The following is a 19,076-nucleotide window of genomic DNA, read 5'->3' as shown; positions in this document are numbered from 1 at the left end:
TGCTTAAAGTGGCAGTAAATTCCTAGAGAGCACTGCTTTGAACTTGACAGAAGCCTAATGACAGCAAATCACCCACTTGGGGCAAAGATGATATCTGATATTCTGGAAGAATTTCATCTGTAGACTACCCAGTCTACAGTAAAGTCTTCCTGGAGAAAGGAGGCCACAAAGTTGACAGGTTCCATTCTCACAGATGAAAACAAAGGGCAAAATCCTCATGCAACTTTAACTTAACATATGAAAGGAAGCAGGTGATTAAAAGCATGGCGTTTGGAGCTAAAATTTGGGATTGAAATTCCAGCTCTGCCATTTATTAGCTGTGTCACCCAGGTCACAGGTTATATTATGTAACTTGTCTGAGTGTCAGTTCCTTCACTGGTAAAATGGAAATGATAAAATCTACCTCATAGTGTGATATAGCTGGATAATACCTGCTCACAAAGAATCAATATTTGATTTTCAGTTATTTTGTGAACTGGAGGTCAAACATAACCATTATTAAAAACTGAATCATATAAACTTAATATAAAATAAATTGTATTAAAGAAAAAGTGAATAAATACTTAAAACTCATCACTTTTTCCTAGTACAAAAAGCCTAAGGGCACCATGAATAAACCTGCAGTCTGACAAAATCTGACTTCCTTTCATCTGACAATGAAAGAGATCACACACCAGAGGAATCATGGGGCATCTCTCAAACAAAGGAGAAGATGGAGTTACAGAATTTTGGAGATAGATTTATGGAGCTTAAGTGACATTTAAATGAAAGAGTGTTTTGATAGTCTCAAAGCAAAGCAGAGTTGCATGTAAAGGGACCGACATCATGTATGCACAGCGAAGTGGACTCAGGGTCTTGTTTCCTTAGAAATATAATGTTAAGATAGATGTGGGATGTTATGCTAGAAACACTTCATCTGAACCTCTTTACCTGAGCTGGAAAATCAAGGCTGCTTCTCTGGGTCAAAGTGATTTAGGTGTCATAGACAAGAGTAGGATACTTCATTATTAATGATATAATTACAAACAACCAAGTTTCTAAAGTCTTTTAGGGAACAGGGTTCTATAGTGAGTAAGACAGCAGTAGACACTGGAAGAAGGGGGATGATATGTCATTTTACAGTTGCAGATGTTGGTGGGAAAAGCATTGATTTCTCTTAACATTGCAGCTGGCTTTATCTCTGTCTTTTATTCCAGCATTATGAATAGCAGGAAGGATTTTTATAGTCCAAGTTAATTTTTATTTTCTACACTTCTTAATTATTTTACTATTATCTATGCACTTAAGGTCTTCTATCCATATGATGGAAATACTATACGATGGTGTACTACTGCACATGTCTTCCCAAATCTGAATTCAATGACATCATGCTGCTAGCTTGAAACTGACCATAGTGGAATGTTTGTATCAGAGAAACCAGAAACATTACACATCAGGGGTCTTTTTCTCTCCCAGACAGCTGGTTGTTAAGAACAGCACCTCACCGTTCATAAGGTTATGTGAGGATTGCAAAAGTTAATACATGCCAAATGCTTACAACTGTGCCTGAACCCATAGTAAACACTCAAAAGAAGTTAGTTGTTGTTGTTGTTATCACAACAGCATGGTATTGTTTGTAGTATGAGGAGATGAATAAGAAGGAAGAATGGTAGTAGTAGTAGTAGTAGTAACTAAGAGACACACCTATAAGGATGTGTTAACATTGTATTCTAGGCAGAATTCTAAGATGGCCCCCAAGATCCTTGCTCCTTTAGGTAAGGTCCTGAATAATCACTGGGATTATGATAGATCATGCTCCTATGATTAGGTTGTATTATATGGCACAACTGATTTTCTTTGAAAATTGTTTTATTTTTTTATTGTGGTAAAATATACATAACACAATTTATCATTTTAAGCATATTAATTGAACAATTCAGGGACATTAAGTACACTCCCATTATTGTGCAACCATCATCAATATCAATCTCCAGAATTCTTCATCATCCCAAACAGTGAATGCCTTCCTTGTAACTTTTTGTTTTTAATTTGGTTGCATCAGGTTTTTTTTTGTTTGTTTGTTTTAACATCATTATTAGAGTATAATTGCTTTACAATAGTGTGTCAGTTTCTGCTTTCTAACAAAGTGAATCAGTTATACATATACATATGTCCCCATATCTCTTCCCTCTTGCATCTCCCTCCCTCCCACACTCCCTATTCCACCCCTCTAGGTGGTCACACAGCACTGAGCTGAACTCTCTGTGCTAGGCGGCTGCTTCCCACTAGCTATTTTATGTTTGGTAGTGCATTTATGTCCATGCCACTCCCTCACTTTGTCACAGCTTACACTTCACCCTCCCCGTGTCCTCAAGTCCATTCTTTAGTAGGTCTGCAACTTTATTCCTATCTTGCCCCTAGGTTTTCTGACGATTTTCTTTCTTTCTTTTTTTTTTTTTTAGATTCCATATATATGTGTTAGCATACGGTATTTGTTTTTCTCTTTCTGACTTACTTCACTCTGTATGACAGTCTCTAGGTCCATACACCTCACTACAAATAACTCAGTTTCATTCCTTTTTATAGCTGAGTAATATTCCATTGTATATATGTGCCATATATTCTTTATCCATTCATCTGTTGATGGACACTTAGGTTGCTTCCATGTCCTGGCTATTGTAAATAGAGCTGCCATGAACATTTTGGTGCATGACTCTTTTTGAATTCTGGTTTTCTTAGGGTATATGCTGAGTAGAGGGATTGCTGGGTCGTATGGTAGTTCTATTTTTAGTTATTGAAGGAGCCTCCATATTGTTCTCCATAGTGGCTGTATCAATTTACATTCCCACCAACAGCACAAGAGGGTTCCCTTTTCTCCACAACTTCTCTAGCATTTATTTTTTGTAGACTTTTGCTGATGGCCATTCTGACTGGTGTGAGATGATAGCTCATTGTACTTTTGATTTGCATTTCTCTAATGATTAATGAGGTTGAGCATTCTTTCATGTGTTTGTTGGCCATCTGTATATCTTCTTTGGAGAAATGGCTTTACAGGCGAATTCTATCAAACATTTAGAGAAGAGCTAACACCTATCCTTCTCAAATTCTTCCATAGCAGAGGGAGGAACATTCCCAAACTCATTCTACAAGGCCACCATTACTCTGATACCAAAACCAGACAAAGATGTCACAAAGAAGGAAAACTACAGGCCAATATCACTGATGAACAAAGATGCAAAAATCCTCAACAAAATACTAGCAAACAGAATCCAACAGCACATTAAAAGGATCATACAATATCATCAAGTGGGGTTTATCCCAGGAATGCAAGGATTCTTCAATATACACAAATCAATCAATGTGATACACCATATTAACAAATTGAAGGAGAAAAACCATATGATCATCTCAATAGATGCAGAGAAAGCCCTTGACAAAATTCAACACCCGTTTATGATAAAAACCCTGCAGAAAGCAGGCATAGAGGGAACGTTCCTCAACATAATAAAGGCTATATATGAGAAACCTGCAGTCAACATGGTCCTCAATGGTGAAAAACTGAATGCATTTCCATTAAGATCAGGAGCAAGACAAGTTTGCCCACTCTCACCACTCTTATTCAACATAGTTTTTGAAGTTTTAGCCACAGAAATCAGAGAAGAAAAAGAAATAAAAGGAATACAAATTGGAAAAGAATAAGTAAAGCTGTCACTGTTTGCAGATGTCATGATACTATGCATAGAGAATCCTAAAGATGCTACCAGAAAACTACTAGAGCTAATCAATGAATTTGGTAAAGTAGCAGGATACAAAATTAATGCACAGAAATCTCTGGCATTCCTATACACTAATTATGAAAAATGTGAAAGTGAAGTTAAGAAAACACTCTCATTTACCACTGCAACAAAAAGAATAAAATATCTCAGAGTAAACCTACTTAAGGTGACAAAGACCTGTACGCAGAAAACTATAAGACACTGATGAAATAAATTAAAGATGATACAAGTAAATGGAGAGATATACCATTTTCTTGGATTGGAAGAATCAACATTGTGAAAATGACTCTACTACCCAAAGCAATCTACAGATACAATGCAATTCCTATCACACTACCACTGGCATTTTTCACAGAACTAGGCAAACAAATTTCAAAGTTTGTATGGAAACACAAAAGACCCCGAATAGCCAAAGCAATGTTGAGAAAGAAATGCAGAGCTGGAGGAATCAGGCTCCCTGACTTCAGAATATACTACAAACCTACAGTAAGCAATACAGTATGGTACTGGCACAAAAACAGAAATATAGATCAATGCAACAGGATAGAAATCCCAGATATACACCCACACACATATGGTCAACTTATCTTTGATAAAGGAGGCAAGAATATACAGTGGAGAAAAGACAGCCTCTTCAGTAAGTGGTGCTGGGAAAACTGGAGAGTTACATATAAAAGAATGAAATTAGAACACTCCCTAACACCATACACAAAAATAACCACAAAATTGATTAAATACCTAAATTAAGGCCAGGCACCATTACACTCTTAGAGGAAAACGTAGGCAGAACACTCTATGACATAAATCACAGAAAGATCCTTTTTGACCCACCTCCTAGAGAAATGGAAATAAAAATAAACAAATGGGACCTAGTGAAACTTAAAAGCTTTTGCATAGCAAAGGAAACCATAAACAAGATGAAAATACAATACTCAGAATGGGAGAAAATATTTGCAAATGAAGCAACTGTCAAAGGATTAATCTCAACCTAAGGACAAACCATCACAAACAACCAAGTAATGCAACTGCTTAAACTATAGCCAAGTAAATAATGGGTTTTCTTCTTTGAGTCTGCCTGCCTCTTCTCTATAAAGTCTTTCCTTTAGCTCCTGTTCGTGGAACACTCCTAACCATTTTCAGTTTGGCACTGTCTGATTCCAATTGATTTTTGTTCAAATAAACTCAAAGTTTGTAATATGAAAAAAAATGGATTAATCTCCAAAACATACAAGCAACTCATGCAGCTCAATATCAAAGAAACAAACAACCCAATCCAAAAATGGGCAGAAGGCACAATTGATTTTAAGGTAGGGAGATTATCTGGATGGACCTGATCTATTCATATCATCACTTTAATTCTGAGTCTATATGTCGTAGATAGAGCAATTGGAAACTTTGAAGGATGAGAAGGATTTGATGTATGTTTGCTGGCTTGAACATTGAAGGGGGTATGTGTCAATGAATGTGGGTGGCCTCTAGGAACTAAAAGCAGTGTCTGGCTAATAGCCAGCAAAGGAATAGGAACCTCAGTTCTACAACTGCAAGGAAATGAACTCTGTCAACAATGAGAATGAGCTTGGAAGTGGATTTCCCCTAAGTCTCCCATATAAAAACTCAGTCTGAAAAACACCTTGATCTCATCCTGTGAATAAAACTCAGTCAGGTCCATCCAGTCTTCTACCTTAAAGAACTATGAAGTGATAAATGGATTTTATTTTAAGATACTAAATTTATGGTGACTTGTTACACAAAAATAATTTAAAAAACTAAATAGTCTTCCTCATAATTATTTTTTTTTGTTATTTCATCATTTTCCCCAGTGCCAGCTGTAGTAAATTCCTTAAAGTAAAATGTCTATGTACTGTTCCATGAGAGCAGCATAAAGGGGCCAGAGGAGCAAAATGCACCATAAAAATATGAGAATCCTCCCTGCTCCCCTTTTCCCACTCTCAACATTTCTAAGTTTATAGCACAGGCAAAGAATAGAGGAGGGGAGGAAGCTTATATCTTCTCATCATATAGATGAGTGAATTCCCTCCTTCAAGAACGTGGTTCCCTGAACTGGTGTGAACTGTGCTCTGGGGTGAAACTCAGTTTCTCCAAGATGGTACCACAACCTCTAACTCTTCAAACTCCACTGACTCAGACATGAATTCTACTTCAGAGCTAAGCTTGAGAAAATAAGAGAAGGACACCACTGGGTAGAGTGGTAAGTATTAGCCCCTAAAGGAACAGAAAGTAGACCCCATGTAGCATCCTAAAGCCTCATACAAGAAAGGAAAAAGGATAGGAAGGGGAACAGTGCCTTTTAATCTAAGTTTGAGTCCTGAGGCTGTGCAATAGAGAAACTGTGTGGGGTTCCCCAACAGATATACAGTAAATCACCTCAACTTCACTTATTGTAAGTATTAAATAAGATAATTTACATTTAAGTGATCAGCATGCAGTAGTTGCTGGTTTTCCCATACACTCACTTTTTACCAAATACTACTACTACAAGACCAGATCAAGATGGCAGAGGAGTAGGATGTGGAGTTCACCTTCTCCCCACAGATACATCAAAAATTCATCTACATGTGGAACGACTCTCACAGAACATCTACTGAACCCTGACAGAAGACTCCAGGGCAAGAAAATCTCCACGTAACTGGTTAAGGCAAAAGAAAAAAAAAATAGAAAAAGGAATCAGGACAGGATGTGCACTTCTGGGAGGGAGCTGTGAAAGAAGAAAGGTTTCCAGACACTAGGAAGTCCCCTTACTAACGGGGATAGAGAGAGCTTCAGAGCCTTAGAGGAGAGTGCAGCAACAGGTGTGCAGAGGGCAAAGCAGAGAGAGATCTGCACTGAGGACCAGTGCTGACGGCACTCCTCAGCCTGAGATGTTTGTCCACTCACTCGCTGGAGCGGGTGGGGCTGGGTACTGAGGCTTGAGCTCCTGAGTGGGCTAGGGTGTAGTGTGCCACAACTGAGGGAGTCCAGGAAGAAGCCTGGGCCTTCCAGAGGAGTAAGGTACAATTTTAGGGGGCATGCAAGGAGAGGATCAGGCCTAACATAGGAACTTCTTTCTCTGCATGCTCACAGGTGGCAGGGCAACACCTACATGAACTCCAGGGGCAGGTGAAAGCTGTGGGCTGCCATCTCAGACTCCAGAGGCTGATGCAAATGGCTGCTGCTGCTGCCACCCCTGTGAATGTGGGTGAAGGTCACTACCCTAACCTTCCAGGGAGCCGGCACAGCCCACCAAAGACATGTGTCCCATGATCCAGGCCCAATTTCTGTGGGAGTGCACAACGACCACTTCTGCTGTAAGCACCCCACAACATGGTGCCAACCACTGCCCCCACCTCCGTGGGGGGTGCACAACCTGCTATCACTTCCTAGGGTCCTACAATTTGGGGCCAACTTCCCCAGGGATGCACCACCCTCACTGCTGCAGCTGCATAAGGACACACTACTGGAGCCAACTGCTGCACTCACCTTCCTGGGAGCATGTACCTGTGCACCTGCACACCCCCTATCAAGGGGATAAGAGTGAACACACACTGAGGAAAATGACAGCAAGCATCCAAACCAAAAACAGCCCTCACATCAAAAAAATATTAAACCCACATAAGCTACACAGGGATGCTCCCTCTTATAAATAGCCCTCCAAGACTACAGTAGATAATTGTTTCTCCTAAACTCACAGAGTAAGAAAAATATAAGCAAAATGAAGAAGCAGAGGAACCACTCTCATTTAAAAGACCGAGAAAATTCCCCTGAAGGAGCAAATAATGAAACAGACATCTTCAGTCTAATAGACAGTGAGTTCAAAAAGGAGGTAATGAAAATACTGAAGGAATTAAGAAAGGCTATCAAAAGAAATACATATTACTGAAAAATGGAACTAGAAACTATAAGGAGGAGCCAATTAGAAAAATTCATTTTCTGAGACGAAAGCTGCACTTAAGGCAATGAATAGCAGAATGAATAATGCAGAAGAAAAAATAAGTTACATGGAAGATAGACTAATGAAAATTACCCAATCAAAACAGCAGACAGAAAGCCAAATGAAAAAAAAATGAAAGCAATATAAGAGACTGATGGGATAATATAAAGTGGGCCAATCTATGCATAATATGGATTCCAGAAGGAGAAGAAAGAGAAAAGGGAATTGAAAATGTATTTGAAGGAATTATGGCTGAAAATTTCCTAAATCTAAAGAAAGAAACAGATATCCTGATACAGGAAGCACAGAGGGTCCCAAACAAGATGAACCCAAATGGACCTACACCAAGACATATTATAAAAAAATGGAAAAAGTTAAAGAGAAGATTCAAAAAGTAGCAAGAGAAAAAGAAAGAGTTCTTTACAAGGGAACCCCCATAAGGTTATCAGCTAATTTCTCTACAGAAAACTGCAGGCCAGAAGTGAGTGGCAAAATATATTCAAAATCTTGAAAGAAAAATCTGCAACCTAGGATACTCTACCCAACAAGATTATCACTAAGAATAGGAGGAGAAATAACTTCTCAGACAAGCCAAAACTAAAGAAGAAATAGCAATACTAACCCTATCCTAAAAGAAATATTTAAAGTTCATCTCCAAGTAGAAAAGAATCAAGAAGAAATAGGAAGGAGGAAATCACAATTGGAAAATAAATCACTTAAGTTATCCAGTATACAGATCAAAAAGAAAAAAAAAAAACCTATTTGTGAAAGCAATGAAAAACACAAGGAACAGCCAAGGGATAAACATGAATATATAAAAAGTGACACCACAATCATAAAATGTGGGGAAGGAGAGTAAGAAAATGCAGATTTTTTTTCTTTTTTTTAGAATGTGTTTGAGCCTTTATGACTATCAGTCTAAAGCAAGCAGATATAGAAAGGGGTTAACATACTTGAAAAACAGGGCAACCACAAATCAAAAACATACAATAGATTCACAAAAATCTAAAAGAAGAGAAAACAAGCATAAAATAAAAAGAAATCATCAAACCAGAAAAAGAAAGGAGCAAAGAAGAAACAAGGAATCAACTGGAAAACAATGTTCAAAACAGCAATAAATATATATGTATCAATAATTACCTTAAGTGTCAACAGACTGAATGCTCCAATCAAAAGACATAGAGTGGCAGACTGGATAAAAAAACAGAAGCCTACAATAGTCTTCCTACAAGAGACCCACATTAGGGCAAAGGACACGTATAGATTGAAAGAGAGGGAATGGGAAAAGAAATTTCATGCAAACAGAAATGACAAGAAAGCGCGAATTGCAATACTCATTCAGACAAAACAGACGTTAGAACAAAGGCTATAAAGAAAGATAAAGAAGGACACTAATCTCAGCCATAAAAAGAATGAAATTATGCTATTTGCAGAGACGTGAATAGACCTAGAGACTGTCATACAGAGTGAAGTAAGTCAGAAAGAGAAAAACAAATATTGTACATTAATTCATACATGTGGAAACTAGAAAAATAGTACAGATGAACCTATTTGCAAAGCAGAGACACAGACATAGAGAAAAAATGTATGGACACCAAGGGGGTAAAGGGGGGTGGGATAAATTGGGGGATTGGGATAGACATGTGTACATTATTATGTATAAAATAGACAACTAATGAGAACCTACTGTATAGCACAGGGGGAAAAAAAGAAGGTACAATCTGTTTGTAGGAGATATATTAAGTTAACCTTAAAAATGCATTCCAATATACAGTAGACGCAGACAAATACCATTTGATTTCACTTATATGGGGTACCTAGAATAGTCAACTTCATAGTCAGAAAGTACATTGGTAGATACCAGGGGCCAAGGGGTGTGTGGAGGGGAAATCAGGAGTTAGTGTTTAATGGGGACAAAGTTTCAGTTTAGGAAGGTGAAAAATTTGGGGATGATGGTGAGAGTTGCACAACAATGTGAATATACTTAGTGCCACTGAACTGTACAGTTAAATATGATTAAAATAGTATGTTTTATATTATGTGACTTTTACCACAATAAAAAAAATTAAAAAGAGGACAGTATATAATGATAAAAGAATCAATACAAGGAGAGGATTTTACACTCATCAATATATATGCACCTAATATAGGAGCACACAAATACATAAAACAAATACTAACAGACATAAAGTGAGAAATTGATGGAATACAATAATAGTAGGAGATTTTCACACCACAATCACATCAATGGACAGATCTTTCAGACCAAGAATCAATAAAGCAACAGAGGTCTTAAATGATGCAATAGAACAGTGAGACTTAATTGATATTTTCAGGACATTAAATCCAAAAAAAGCAGGATATACATTCTTTTCAAGTGCACACAGAACATTCTCTAGGATTGACCACATCCTAGGGCATGAAACTAACCTCAACAAATTTAAGAGTATAGAAGTTATTTCAAGCATATTCTCTGACCACAATGGCATGAAACTAGAAATCAACAACAGGAAAGGAAATGAAAAAAAAAATACCTGGGTACTAAATAACTTGCTACTAAAAAAACAATGGGTCAATGAGGAAGTCAAAAAGGAAATTAAAAAATACATTGAGACAAATGACAAAGAAAACACAATACAAAATCTGTGGAATGCAGCCAAAGTAATTCTTAGAGGGAAGTTCATAGCAATACAGACCTTCATCACAAAACAAGAAAAATCTCAAGCAAACAACCTAACCTATCACCTAAAAGAATTTAAAAAGAAGAACAAACAAAACCTAAAGTCAGCTGAAGGAAGGAAATACTAAAGATCAGGGAGGAAATAAATAAAACTAAGATTAAAAAATAATAATAACCAAATTAACAAAACCAAGGGCTGGTTCTTTGAAAAGGTAAGCAAAATTGACAAACCTCTGCCCAGGCTCACCAAGAAGAACAGAGAGAGAACCTAAATAAATAAAATAAGAAATGAAAAAGGAGAAATCTCAACTGATACCACAGAAATACAACAACAACAAAAAAAGAAAATAAGAGAATACTATAAACAATTATATGCCAACAAATTTGACAACCTAGAAGAAATGGACAACTTTCTAGAAACATACATACCACCAAAATTGAATCAAGAAGAAACGGATAATTTGAACAGATCGATCACAAGAAGTGAAATAGAATCTGTAATAAAACAAAAAAAAAACAAAAAACTTCCTACAAACAAATGTCCAGGACCAGATGGCTTCAAAGCTAAATTCTACCAAACATACAAAGAAGAAGGTATACTGAATCTTCTCAAACTCTTCCCAAAGATTGAAGAGAAGGGAACACTACCAAAGGCATTCTATGAAGCCACCATCACCTGGATACCAAAACCAGACAAATACACCACCAAACAAGAAAAGTACAGGCCAATACCTTTGATGAATATAGATGCAAAAAATTCTCAATAAAATATCTGCAAATGGAATCCAACAATGCATAAAACAGATCATACACCACGACAAAGTGGGATTCATCCCAGGTTCACAAGGATGGTTCAACATATGCAAATCAATTAATATAATAAACCACATTAACAAAAGTCAAAAATCACATGATCTTCTCAATAGATGCAGAAAAAGCATTTGCTAAAATTCAACATCCATTCATGATAAAAACTCTTACCAAAGTGGGAATAGAGGGAATATATTTCAAAATAATAAAAGTCATTTATGACAAACCCACAGTCGATATAATAATCAAAGGTGAAAAACAGAAAGCCTTCTCACTAGGATCTGGAACAGCACAAGAATGCCCACTTTCACCACTTCACTTCAACATAGATTGGAAGTCCTAGCCACAGCAATCAGACAAGAAAAAGAAATAAAAACTATCCACATTGGAAGGGAAGAGGTAAAATTGTCATTATATGCAGATGACATCATACTATATATAGAAAACCCTCAGGACTCCACACAAAAACTATGAGATCAAATAAATGAATTCAGCAAAGTAGCAAGATACAAGATTAACATTCAGAAATCAGTTGCATTCCTTTACACTAACAATGGGATAACAGAAAGGGAATGTAAAAAAACAATACCTTTTTTTAAATAATTTTTTAACATATTTATTGGAGTATAATTCCTTTAGAGTGTTGTGTTAGCTTCTGTTGTATAACAAAGTGAATCAGCTATATGTATACATATATCCCCATATCCCCTCCCTCTTTCACCTCCCTCCCACACTCCCTATTGCACCCCTCTATGTGGTAACAAAGCACTGAGCTGATCTCAATGTGCTATGCAACTGCTTCCCACTAGCTATCTGTTTTACACATGGTAGTGTGTATATGTCAATGCTACTCTCTCACTTTGTCCCAGCTTACCCTTCCCCCTCCCCATGTCCTCAATCCCATTCTCTATGTCACTGTCTTTATTCCTGTCCTGCCCCTAGGTTCATCAGAACTATTTTTTTTTAGCTTCCATATATATGTGTTAGCATACAGTATTTGTTTTTTCTTTCTGACTCATTTCGCTCTGTATGACAGACTCTAGGTCCATCGACCTCACTACAAATAACTCAATTTCATTTCTTTTTATGGCCGAGTAATGTTCCATCGTATATACGTGCCACATCTTCTTTATCCATTCATCTGTCAATGGACACTTAGGTTGCTTCCATGTCCATGCTATTGTAAATAGTGCTGCAATAAACATTGTGGTACATGACTCTTTTTGAATTATGTTTTTCTCACAGTATATGCCCAGTAGTGGTGTTGCTGGGTCACCTGGTAGTGCTATTTTTGTTTTTCTAAGGAACCTCTATAAAAAAATCTACAAACTTTTTTTAAGGAACCTCCATACTGTTCTCCATAGTAGCTGTATCAATTTACATTCCCACCAACAGTGCAAGAGGGTTCCCTTTTCTCCACACCCTCTCCAGCATTTATTGTTTCTAAGTTTTTTGATGATGGCCATTCTGACTGGTGTGAGATGATATCTCATTGTAGTTTTGATTTGCATTTCTCTAATGATTAATGATGTTGAGCATTCTTTCATGTGTTTGTTGGCAATCTGTATCTTCTTTGGAGAAATGTCTATTTAGGTCTTATGCCCATTTTTGGATTTGTTTTTTTGTTTTTTTGTTATTGAGCTGCATGAGCTGCTTGTAAATATTGGAGATAAATCCTTTGTCAGTTGCTTCATTTGCAAATATATTCTACCATTCTGAGGGTTGTCTTTTGGTCTTCTTTATGGTTTCCTTTGCTGTGCAAAAGCTTTTAAGTTTCATTAGGTTCCATTTGTTTATTTTTGTTTTTATTTCCATTTCTCTAGGAGGTGGGTCAAAATGGATCTTGCTGTGATTTATGTCATAGAGTGTTCTGCTTATGTTTTCCTCTAAGAATTTGATAGTTTCTGGCCTTACATTTAGGTCTTTAATCCATTTTGAGTTTATTTTTGTGTATGGTGTTAGGGAGTGTTCTAATTTCATACTTTTACATATACCTGCCCAGTTTTCCCAGCACCATTTATTGAAGAGGCTGTCTTTTCTCCACTGTATATTCTTTCTTCCAACCCAGAAATCCCACTACTGAGCATATACCCTGAGAAAACCGTAATTCAAAAAGAGTCATGTACCAAAATGTTCATTGCAGCTCTATTTACAATAGCCAGGACATGGAAGCAGACTAAGTGTCCACCTACAGATGAGTGGATAAAGAAGATGTGGCACATATATACAATGGAATATTACTCAGCCATAAAAAGAAACAAAATTGAGAAATTTCTAGTGAGGTGGATGGACCTAGAGTTTGTCATACAGAGTGAGTAAGTCAGAAAGAGAAAAACAAATATCATATGCTAGCACATATATATGGAATCTAAGGGAAAAAAAAGGTTATGAAGAACGTAGGGGTAAGATGGGAATAAAGACACAGACCTACTAGAGAATGGACTTGAGGATATGGGGAAGGGGAATGGGAAGCTGTGACAAAGTGAGAATGTGGCATGGACATATATACACTACCAAATGTAAAATAGCTAGTTGGAAGCAGCCACATAGCACAGGGAGATCTGCTTGGTGGTTTGTGACCACCCAGAGGGGTGGGATAGGGAGGGTGGGAGGGAGGGAGATGCAAGAGGGAAGAGATATGGGAACATATGTATATGTATAACTGATTCACTTTGTTATAAAGCAGAAATTAACACACCATTGTAAAGCAATTATACTCCAATAAAGATGTTAAAAAAAAAAGACATGGCATATATATACAATGGAATATTACTCAGCCATAAAAAGAAATGAAATTGAGTTATTTGTAGTGAGGTGGGTTGACCTTGAGTCTGTCATACAGAGTAAAGTAATTCAGAAAGAGAAAAACAAATACCGTATGCTAACACATATATATGGAATCTAAAAAATATAAAATGGTTCTGAAGAATCTAGGGGCAGGACAGGGATAAAGACACAGATAGAGAGAATGGACTTGAGGACACGGGGAGGGCAAAGAGTAAGCTGAGACGAAGTGAGAGAGTGGCATGGACGCATATACACTACCAAGTATAATATAGATAGCTAGTTGGAAGCAGCCGCATAGCATAGGGAGATCAGCTCAGCTCAGTGCTTTGTGACCACCTAGAAGGGTGGGATAGGGATGGTGGGAGGGAGACGCAAGAGGGAGGGGATATGGGGATATATATATACGTATAGCTGATTCACTTTGTTATACAGCAGAAACTAACACAAAAAAGTAAGGCAATTATACTCCAGTAAAGAAGTTTTAAAAAAAATATACAAACAATAAATGCTGGAGAGGGTGTGGAGAAAAGGGAACCCTCTTGCACCATTGGTGGGAATGTAAATTAGCAATACCTTTTAAAATTGCACCCCCAAAATTAAAATGCGTAAGAATAAAACTGACCAAGGAGGTGAAAGCCTTATAAACTAAGAACTATAAAACATTAATAAAGGAAATAAAACAGAATTCAAGGAAATGGAAAGGTATCCCATGTTCTTGTATTGGAAGAATTAATATTGTTAAAATGGCTATAATTCCCAAAGAAATCTACAAATTTAATGTGATTCCTATCAAATTACCCATGAAATTTTTCACAGAAGTAGAACAAATAATCCAAAAATTTATATGGAACCATAAAAGACCCAGAATTGCTAGAGCAATACTGAGGGAAAAAAGAAAAAAAGCAGTAGGCATAACTCACCCAGACTTCAGACAATAGTGCAGAGCTACAGTAATCAACAGTGTGATATTTGTACAAAAACAGACATATAGATAAATGGAACACAATAGAGAGCCCAAAAATAAACCCACACACCTATGGTCAATTAATCTTTGACAAAGGAAGCAAGAATATAAAATGGGAAAAAGATAATCTCTTCAGCAAGTCGTGCTGGGAAAGTTTGACAGCTGTATGTAAATCAATGAAGTTAGAACAGAGCCTCACACCATGCATAAAAATAAACTCAAATTGCTTAAAGACTTAAACATAAGCCAAGACACCATAAAACTCCTAGAAGAAAACATAGGCAAAATATTCTCTGACATAGATAGTACCAATGTTTTCTTAGGTCAGTCTCCCAAGGGAATAAAAAGAAAACAAAAGTCAACAAAGGGGACCTGCTCAAATTTACCAGCTTCTGCACAGCAAAGGAAACAATTTTAAAAAAATTAAGACAACCTATCGAATGGGAGAAAATATTTGCAAATATGGTGACACACAAGGGCTTAATCTCCAAAATATACAAATAACTCATACAACTCAACAACAAAAAAACAAATAACCCAATCGAAAAATAGGCAGAAGACCTTAATACATGTCTCCAAAGAAAACATACAGATGGCCAGTAGGCACATGAAAAGATGCTCAACATCACTAATTATTAGAGAAATGTAAATCAAATCTACAATGAGGTACCACCTCACACGGGTCAGAATGGCCATTATTAAAAAGTCTACAAATAGAAAATGCTGAAGAGGATATGAAGGAAAGGGAACTCTCCTACACTGTTGGTGGGAATGTAAGTTGGTACAGCCACTATGGAAAACAGTATAGAGTTTCCTCAGAAAACTAAAAATGGAATTACTATATGTTCCAGCAATCCCATTCCTGGGAATATACATAGAAAAAAACTATAATTCAAAAAGATATATGCAATCCTATTTTTATAGCAGCACTGTTCACAATAGCCAAAACATTGAAATAACCTTAATGTCCATTGACAGATGAATGGATAAAGAAGATGTGGTACATATATATGATGGAATACTACTCAGCCATAATAAAGAATGAAATAATGCCATTTACAGCAACATGGATGCAAAAGTCAGAAAGAGGACAAATATCATATGATACCACTTATATATGGTATCTAAAATATGACACAAATGAACCTATCTACAAAACAGAAACAGACTCATAGACATAGAGAACAAACTTGTGGTTGCCAAGGGGGAGAGGAGGTGGGGGAGGGATGGTTTGAGAATTTGGTATTGGTTGATGCAAATTTTTACATTTAGAATGGATAAACAACAAGGTCCTAATGTATAGCACAGGGAACTATATTGAATAGCCTGTGATAAACCATAACGGAAAAGAATATTAAAAAATGAATGTATACAAATACTACTACTATTACATACTACATCTTACCTACTACTACTACTATTTAAATAATTATTTGTAATTTATCAAGTACATCTATATATCACCCAAGGACACACCATGAGTTAGGATAACAGCTGTGTCTAAAGTTCATGTCTCCAAGGCTAAATATTATAACAGCGTAATAACAATACCAGTAATAACTACCATTTATTGAACACCTTATATGTGGCACCACTGTATTAATACTTTCACATTGGTTACCTCCCATCCTTTCAACAAACCTGTGGGGTAGGATTTATTGCCTTTGTTTACTAAATGAGAAATTTGGGGCTTACGAAACAAAAGTAAGAGTCAGAGCTTGAGGATGTGTCTGTTGGACTAAAGAAAAATCTATCTTCTATACTGCCACACTTACTCACTAATGCCTCAGTATTAATGAGCTTTGTTCTGCTTTTTCCTCGTAGAAGCAAGGAGGATTACTATAAATAGGACTAGAAAGAAGGAGGGTGGGGAACTGAAGGTAATGTTCCTTTTTTCTATTTTTCCTAAGCCTGATTCTACCTGTTATATATAAAGTTTGTGCAGAATATTGAAAAAGTAATCAATAATCATATATTTCTGACACAAAAATATTTATGTCCCTACAATTTTAAGTACTTAATGGTAGGTATTGATAGGTATTTTTATCTTTATTTTACCAGTGAAGAAGGAAATTTTAAGAGATTGGTAGCTTATCCCAGGTCACATAGTAACTAAGTGGCTTGGGATCAGGTATGAGTTGCTCAAAAGTTCAGATGCTTAACCTTAACTGACACTGCACTGATTCTCCTTGAATTACACACTCAGAATTCTTGGTAGCAGCACTGGTCTATGACAAAGTGGTCATCAACTTTTTTTTTTTTTTTTTTTTTTTTTTTTTTTAACATCTTTATTGGGGTATAATTGCTTTACAATGGTGTGTTAGTTTCTGCTTTATAACAAAGTGAATCAGTCATACATAAACATATGTTCCCATATGTCTTCCCTGTTGCGTCTCCCTCCCTCCCACCCTCCCCATCCGACCCCTCCAGGCTGTCACAAAGCACCGAGCCAATATCCCTGTGCCATGCGGCTGCTTCCCACTAGCTATCTACCTTACTGCGTTTGTTAGTGTGTATATGCCCATGACTCTCTCTCGCCCTGTCACAGCTCACCCTTCCCCTTCCCCATAACCTCAAGTCCGTTCTCTAAGAGGTCTGTGTCTTTATTCCTGCTTTACCCCTAGGTTCTTCATGACATTTTTTTCTTAAATTCCATATATATGTGTTAGCATACGGTATTTGTCTTTTTCTTTCTGACGGTCATCAACTTTTAAAGCAGGTGGACCTGCATTTAATATACATGTTTTACCTGCATATCAGTTTCTCATCACAAAGTATAACCTGGAACTTAGTGTTGCTCAACATTTTCAAATTCTGAATGGAAAGAGCTTATACTTACAGAGAAGTCCCTAGAAGTCCCTTTGTTTTCCTTGGATGCTTTGCAGTCCATTGTTGGCTTAAGCAAGACCACCAGAGAAACGTGAATATGGACTACAGGGTTACTTTATTTTGACCAAGTATAGCTCAATAATAATTTAGAGGGAAGATCACTTTGGCTTTATGGCATCAATTTACAGTAAGCAATATTAATAGAAATAGGCCTTAAGAAACATGTTACTGTGTTTACTATGGAGGTGCTGTTGATGATATCGCTCACAACATACTCTTCAAGACTGCTCATAAAAAGACTAGTTTTCTGATCTTCATAGCAATAGTTTCCTGATCTCAGTAGCAATAACTCTGCTTCTATATTTTCCATTTAGATAATGTGAATCATGCAACTGATAAGGTTTCCTTCTTTGCATTGAAAGTTTAAAAGTTCAGAATCAAATTTGTAGCTCATGTTAAGCAAATGTGAAGAACTTTTCAAGCATGCAGTTTGCATGCTAACTGCATTCAGACATTCTTTATTCAGTCACTGCTATCTCTTCATTTCCAAAGCCATATACTCTTTCCAAGCTTCATAGAGTCAGTATGTGTAGTGGTTAAAACCATGGATTCTACAATTAGATTGTCTGAGTTTGAATCTACTTTCTGTCACTTACTATGTGACCATGAACAAAGTATTTATGTACTCTGTACCTCAGTTTCTGCATTTGTTGAGTCGACATAATAGTACTTAGCTCTTAGAGCTGTTATGAGTATTATATTGTGGTAATATATGTAAAGTGCTTAGAACAGAGCCTAAAATTCAGTACCTCCGCATTGTATAACTCCAGTGGATGCCATTTACATAGAATGCAGTGTGAATGGTAATTCCTTGATTTGGACAGTATGGTGGCTCTGCTGACACATAGTGAGTGCCATATACATGTTAGCTATTGTTATTGCTAACACATGCTCATAAAGCAGAGTTTTACTGGAAAAAATAAATGGGATTTTGCCTATTTCCCTGTCTCTGTGTTTCCACAGAAGAATGTGGGTGCATAAAAATTCAGGCTGTCAGACAAGTTTCTAAAATTTTCATGCAAGGCTGCCTTTCCACCTCTAAATAGAGCCAGGTGCAATCCCATTTTGTACTAGGTTAGTGAGGTGGGAGCAGCATGTGACATCCAAGTATTATATATAAATATGCTAGGTAGGGCATTTCATCAGACTTGTTATTCTAACTTTAAGCAGCAAATACAGCATAAGGAAAATTTTAATTTGGCCTGTACCCACAAACTTTCTTAAGAGTTTTAAGGGATTTTAATGAAAGGGTCATATTGAGTT

The sequence above is a fragment of the Globicephala melas genome, chromosome X (genome assembly GCF_963455315.2).
Source record: "Globicephala melas chromosome X, mGloMel1.2, whole genome shotgun sequence".
Taxonomy (NCBI): domain Eukaryota; kingdom Metazoa; phylum Chordata; class Mammalia; order Artiodactyla; family Delphinidae; genus Globicephala; species Globicephala melas.
The sequence above is the reverse complement of the archived record's forward strand: the minus strand, read 5'-3'. Positions refer to the sequence as shown.